We start from the raw sequence: 7,601 nt of genomic DNA, 5'->3' as shown, positions 1-7,601 counted from the left end.
ATCCATGGGTCCAATAAAATCAAACAGAAATGCCTGATAAATATTTTCGGGGTAACATCCCCATTCTTTGTGTTGGATAGTCTAACACTGTTCGACGGAATCATAGGCCTTGACCTGCTAACGCAGGTGGGCGCGATTATTGACCTAGACGGAGGTAAAATAAATTATGGTACCATGTCAGAAGATCTGCAATATCATAAGTGCAGCAACGTTAACCTTACAAATGTCAACGACATACAGGTACCATGTTCAGTGAAGGCAGAATTTAAAAAAATGATCCTGGAAAGGATTAAGGCATTCGCAGACTCTAACAAGCTGTTGCCATTTAACACTGCGGTTGTGGCCACGATCCGAACCAAAGATAACAAGCCTGTTTATTCGAAGTTGTACCCTCACCCAATGGGAGTGGCAGATTTTGTCGAAAAGGAAATAAGAGAATTGCTACGCAATAAAATCATTAGACCGTCAAGGTCCCCTTACAACAACCCAACCTGGGTCGTGGATAAAAAGGGTTACGACGAGTTAGGCAACAAAAACAAACGTCTGGTTATTGATTTTAGGAAGCTCAACGAGCGCACTATTGCCGATAAGTACCCAATGCCAAATATTTCAATGATACTGGCAAATTTAGGGTAAGCTAAGTACTTTACGACTTTAGATTTAAAATCAGGTTAGCATCAGATTATCCTCGCCGAGCAGGATCGCGAGAAAACGTCTTTTTCCGTTAACGGTGGGAAATATGAGTTTTGTCGATTGCCATTCGGTTTGAAGAATGCTGGAAGCATCTTCTAGAGGGCGATCGACGACGACTTACGCGAACAAATTGGCAAATCATGCTATGTTTACGTCGATGACGTCATAATTTTTTCCGAAAATGAATCGGAACAAGTCAAACATATAAATTGGGTTTTGGAAAAACTGTCTGAGGCCAACATGAAAGTGGCACGAGAAAAAACACATTTTTTAAAACAAGTGTGGAATATCTCGGTTTCATAGTAACAAGAGGTGGGGCAAAAACTGACCCCGCAAAGGTCAAAGCCGTTCAGGAATATCCTGAACCTAAGGATTTGTTCAGCCTTAGATCCTTTCTAGGGCTAGCAAGCTATTACAGGTGTTTCATAAAAAATTTCGCCTCAATAGCAAGACCTCTAACTGAGATCCTAAAAGATGAAAATGGCTTAGTAAGTAAACACAAGTCTAGAAGGGTACCCATTGATTTTAGTGAGGCGCAACGCAATGCCTTCGAAAGATTAAGAAACATCCTAGCATCTGAAGATGTCATCTTAATGTATCCAGATTTTAAAAAACCATTTGACCTAACGACAGACGCCTCCGCTAACGGCATTGGCGCAGTCCTCTCGCAGAATGGTAAACCAATTACAATGATTTCAAGAACGCTGAAAGATAGGGAAATGCATTATGCAACAAATGAAAGAGAATTACTGGCCATAGTATGGGCTTTAGGGAAACTTCAAAATTTTCTCTACGGAACTAGGGACATCAACATCTATACAGACCACCAGCCTCTAACGTTTACGGTTTCTGATAAGAACCCAAATGCAAAGATAAAACGGTGGAAGGCATTCTTAGACGAGCATAATGCTAAAATTCATTATAAACCTGGTAAGGAAAACTCAGAACATCAGGCAGAACATAAATGCGTTGGAGAGCGAACTCAAATCTGACGCAGCGACAGTTCACAGTGAATTGTCACTGACCTACACGGTCGAAGCAACAGAAAAACCCATAAACTGCTTCAGGAATCAAATAGTTTTGGAGGAGTCGCGTTTCCCCCTGAAACGAAATTTTATACTCTTTGGCGGAAAAACCCGCCACGTTATTCACTTCATAGATAGAAACAGCCTCATTGACGAAGTAAAGGAGGTTATTAACCCCCTCGGGGTAACGCGATTCACTGCGAGCTACCGGCGCTAGCCCGCATATAACACGAATTGGTAAGATGCTTCCCATCTACCAAATTCTGGTACTGCAAAAACATGGTGTCGGATATTACGAACAAGGATGAACAAAGGGAAATAGTCACTACTGAACACAATCGTGCTCATAGAGCTGCGCAGGAAAATGTGAAACAGATCCTCTGTGACTATTATTTTCCGAAAATGTCCAAATTCGCAAACGAAATTGTCATAAACTGTAAAATATGCACGAAAGCCAAATACGATCGACACCCTAGAAGGCAGGAACTCGGCGTTACGCCGATTCCATCGTACGCAGGTGAAATGCTGCATATAGATATTTTCTCCACAGTTCACCCGATACCGTCGCGGACAATAACGGATGTAAAAATACCCATCCTCCAGTTGATTAATTTCTTCCCAGGAACAAAAACTATTTATTGTGATAATGAGGCGTCCTTCAACTCGGACACCATTGTGACTCTGTTGAAGAACCAATATGGGATTGATATCGTAAACGCTCCCCCTCTCCACAGTACTTCCAACGGACAGGTGGAGAAGTTTCACAGTACCTTGGTAGAAATTGCTAGGTGCCTTAAACTTGAAAGAAGAATAAGCGATACAATGGACCTGATCACTCAAGCTACCATTGAGTACAACCGAACAATACACTCGGTCACAAATAAAGAGCCTATTGAGGTAATATACGCCTCAACCGAAGAATTTCGAAAGGAAGTGAAAGGTAAAATTGAACAAGCACAACAGGCTCAGCTCGATAGAAATAACCCGTCAAGGCAGAAGAGGGTCTTTGAAGTGGGGGAAAAGGTAATGGTAAAAACTAATAGAAGGTTAGGGAACAAGTTAACCCCCCTGTGTGAGGAGAGGAGAGTAGAGGCAGATCTGGGGACAACAGTCCTAATAAATGGAAGGATAGTCCATAAGGAGATAAAGTACTTAGCCTTAGAAAATGACGACATTAATTTCTAATCACTTTATATTGCTTCTTTAGGTTTTCAATCACAATACTTCTCACTTTCGGGATAGCGGCAGCCAAGTTAACGGATTACTCACACTCGCATTACATACCGGTAGTGGACGGCGACGCACTAGTATGGAACGAATACAATTACCTGAGGCTCTCAACTAATTTGACCGAGTTTATGCGCATGACAGACGAAACTGCCAACATGACGGACCTGTTCCCGCAGTCGCACATGCGAAAGTTGCTAGAGACTGACAATGGACATGTTAGAACATTACTAGCCGCTATAAGTGTACATCATAGAATGGCAAGAAGCCTAGACTTTCTGGGTTCAGCCCTTAAATTTATCACAGGTACCCCAGACGCTGACGATTTCCACCAAATTAGAATGACAGAAGCCCAACTAATAGAATCCAACAATAGACAGGTAGTGATTAACACAAGGACACAGGACAGATTAACGCACTAACTAGTACGGTGAATGAACTCCTCAAAGAGGCGAAGAAAGAAAAAATCGATACGGCGCACCTTTTTGAAATTTTACTCACTCGAAATAGGATTATGATCACGAAAATTCAGAATATAATGCTCGCAATAACCCTTGCGAAAATAAAGTTAGTAAATCCAGTAATCATTGATGACGAGGGTTTGAAATCCATATTGGTTGGGCCAATCACAGATATAGCAATCACTGAACTAATGGAAGTGTCAACCGTTAAAGTTATTCAGCACAATGATGTAATTCATTTTATAATCAATTATCCTAGAGTTAAGTTTTTGTGTAGGAAAGTTTTGATTTTTCCGGTGGTACACAACGGCGTCGTGCTGCAAATCAACGAAAACACAGTGGTCGAGTGCAAGAGCGGAATTTTGGCGGTCAACAACTGTGAAGCAACAACAACTTCAACGTTCTGCATATTAACTACAAATACAACATGCGCTCTGTTGACGATGGAGTCATAATCATTAACGACAGCCCAACCAGAATCGCCATTGATGAAACACCTGAGAAAAATGTAAGTGGCACGTATCTTGTCACTTTCGAGGACCATGTGTTCCTGAACGGCACTAAGTACGTTAACAGAATGAGCAGGCTGGAAAAGGCTCCAGGTATTGCTCCTTCACCCCTGCTGAACATCACTGGCCATGAGACCATTTTGAGTTTGCCTTACCTTCACCGCCTCAACAATCAAAATCTACAAACCATTGCAATGCATTGACGAAATTAAAGAAGAACTAACGACCGTCACGAGCCGGACACTTGCTTTCATCCTGGGTCTGGGAGTAGCTGCGTTGATCAGTGGCCTCGCTTTCCTCTGGCAGTACAAGAAGAAAACACGAGCATTACACGAGATTAACCTGGTAGTGAAAGATATGGCAACGAACAAGGACGATTGTGTTTCGAAGGGGGGAGTAGTTAACACATAATGCCCAATTTCCAGTTGGGTACGAATGTGGTGAGGCCAATACAACATCTTGCCTCATCAACAGATTGTGTGGGCAACGACCGCCACTAAAGCAACCACATATCAGATTACATAAACAGTGTCAATAGCCGATTGCGTAAACAGTTGAGTAGCGATCGTTGCTTGCACTATCACCAATTGTATGAAGCAGAGTAAGCACGACGCAGACGTCAAAGCCGGCAGCGTCGACTACTGAATATGCGTTCTTAGGGTTTAATGGTTAAGTTAGGTATTGGGCTAGTTTAGATTTAAGTTGAGCTTAAGCCGGAGCACACGTTCCTGGCCAATAAAGAGTACTTGCAAACATATAATTTGTTTAATTATTGCCGCGTCCGACGACCGGCTCATACAGTGACTACAGCGTACACTATTTACTTATACGCATTTATATTTACCATGTTATTTTCCATTGTTTTCTGCGTTGTTGTTGTTATATATTACACCAATTCTAAATCCATAAGCCTGAAATTATTTAAAATTACTAATTTGAATTATGTATTAAAAATATATGAAACATACCTCCACCAATTTCACCGTCATCTCCTTGCTCCTCTTTTGCTGTGCACACACGTATAACTAGAATGAAATGAAATTTAATTATAAAAACAAATAACAAAAGTAACACAAATAATGCATTTATAAGATGGATAAATATCCAAAAAATAAAAGAAATATTTAAAACGCACTTACATCCATTTACCTAAAATTTTATTTTCAAAGGAACAGCGGAAAGAGAGTTGAAAACAGGAAGTAACAAGTAGAGATATGAAGTTATAAGAAAATTAATTAGACTACCATGGTTGGAAAAACAAATGAGTTAAATAAAGTCTAGTTTTCTTCAATTTGTGTTACGTATCAACTGTTTATACATAATTTTAAATAAAAAGTGTTCATTGTACTTCGCTGTTTTTTCTGTTTTGCTTGTTTATCACATAAGGAAATCATGAATATATTTCGAACTCTAGTTCTTCCATTGCAATTTTTTTTGTAATTCTCCCAATAAAAGGTTATGTAATCAATCACCCTTATACTGTTTTACTGATCAACACATTTACACATTTTTTTGTAAAGTACCAACACCAACGCACATTTATACGTCATTTATTAAAACTTAATTAGAATTTCCCAATAAAACTACCCTGCCAGACAGGTACCGGCGAATACTTCGGTGAAAAGCCAGGGAGCGGTACTAGCACTTTCAATGAAAGTTTCTATGCGATTCTTAAGGGCGAATTGACAAAAGTACCCGAAACTCTTGTGTATGTGTGATCGTTCATCCCTTTCTTGCACATTACATACATCATTTCGCAATTTATATATAGCTCTTGCACAACTCGGGGAATGATCTTGGTACAACAACGGATGAAAGACCCAAAACGGCGAACCAAAACTACATGTGTACTTTCAGTACTGTTCTTGGTACAATTACGGATGAGAGACCCAAACCTGCGAAAGAAAACTCCACGTGCACTTTCAGTACTGCGACCCACAAACACCTTGAAACTATACCTGCTATTTTCGGTTAGTTCTACTGAAACCCAAAATGAGAATGGTGTTATTATTATATTTACCTTATACATGCATTATCGTACTACACTATATACATATGTATAACGTATTGAATAGTTGAACAATTTTTGCTATCGAACAAAGGCTGAAGGAAGAGTGACAAATATCAAATACCACATGCGGCCTGGAAGTGTAAGCAGTGCGCATTATGTGAGGACTCTTTTGGTTTCTTTAAAAGTTTTTATAAGATCTGTTCTTGCATTAATTTCACTAGTACTAGATTCATCCAATTTCTGGGAGGAGGGTTTCTATAAAATATAAAGTAAAATTTAAATTTTAACTACATAAAATTGGTAATAATTACCTTATGTTTCAGGAATTCTACATCTAGCACGGGCAACGTTCTATTCTTAACATCAATGCTCTTGCTGTAGTATTTCCATTGAACTAATTTCGGTGAATCAATGTCCTTATAAAGCGATACAACAATTTGAATTTGAATTTTAACAACATAAAAGTTGGTAATAATTACCTTATGTTTGAGGAATTCTAAATCTAGCACGGGCAACGTTCTAGTCTTAACATCAATGCTCTTGCTGTAGTATTTCCATTGAACTAATTTCGGTGAATCAATGTCCTTATAAAGCGATACAACAACGTTATGATTCCTCAATACATGGTGAAAATTAATCAAAAAAGTTTTCCTAATTAAACATACAAGAAGTTTTTAAATTTCTATGATCACAAACATTCACTTAAATTTACCCTTTAATTTCTGAGTTTTAACTGCTAATGGCTCGGCCAACTGAGGGGCCGGTAATTCTAAAAATACTGCAACTGCTTTGCCCTCTAGCTCATTGGCAAAACCCAGTTTACACACGTCGCGATGATAAACGGTTACAAAAGCACCTAAACCATGTCGTTCCAATTCTTCCCGTGCTTGGGTTGATCAAAAGGTTTAATTTCACGTAAAAAAGTGACATTATACCTAAATCTGGCGTGTAAATGATTTGTGTTCGATGTGGCAGAGTTTGCATCCATAGTTCTGGATTTGCTTGCAGCACATATTCCATCGCTTCGAAATTTCTACGCTGCTACCATAAGTTACACCAATTAGGTTGCGTACCTTTAGCGCGCAGTATGAGGTTTGAAATATATGTATTTAAAATTAATTAGAATTTAAGCAAGATAATATTATTATATTTAACAATTATTTACGTATTCAATGATTTCGCTCTTGATGTTTTCCATTGTTGGCGTAGCTTCTATTGCGTGCTTCGAATAGACAATGCGTCTATTATCACCCTCTTCAATTCCATATTTTGACTTTAAAAAACTTTTATTTCACGTTTTACTTATTTAAAAAGTCATGCTTCAATAATTTAAACTTTAATTAGGCGAAGAGTGTAAGCTTTCAAAGAGTACGGACGTGTTTAATGCGCTCCGTGAAAACTTTCATAATAAATTAATAATAAAAGCAAAACAAAAAAATAAACAACCAATAACTTGTGTATTCGAAATTTGAAATCAAAACACAAAACATAAACAAAACAGATTAGTTTAAAATAACAATAAATAACAAACAACATATAAAAGTGAACAAAACAAACAAATAAAAAAAAAACAAACATGAGCGCTAGCGCTGCGCAGTCTCAACAGCAAGGTCGTAGGCATTCTCTGAACGCCTACTTCAGCTTTGTTGAGCCTGCAAAATCTGCTCTCTCAAAT

The sequence above is a fragment of the Zeugodacus cucurbitae genome, chromosome 4, assembly GCF_028554725.1.
Source record: "Zeugodacus cucurbitae isolate PBARC_wt_2022May chromosome 4, idZeuCucr1.2, whole genome shotgun sequence".
NCBI classification, from domain to species: domain Eukaryota; kingdom Metazoa; phylum Arthropoda; class Insecta; order Diptera; family Tephritidae; genus Zeugodacus; species Zeugodacus cucurbitae.
This window is presented reverse-complemented; position numbering follows the sequence as displayed.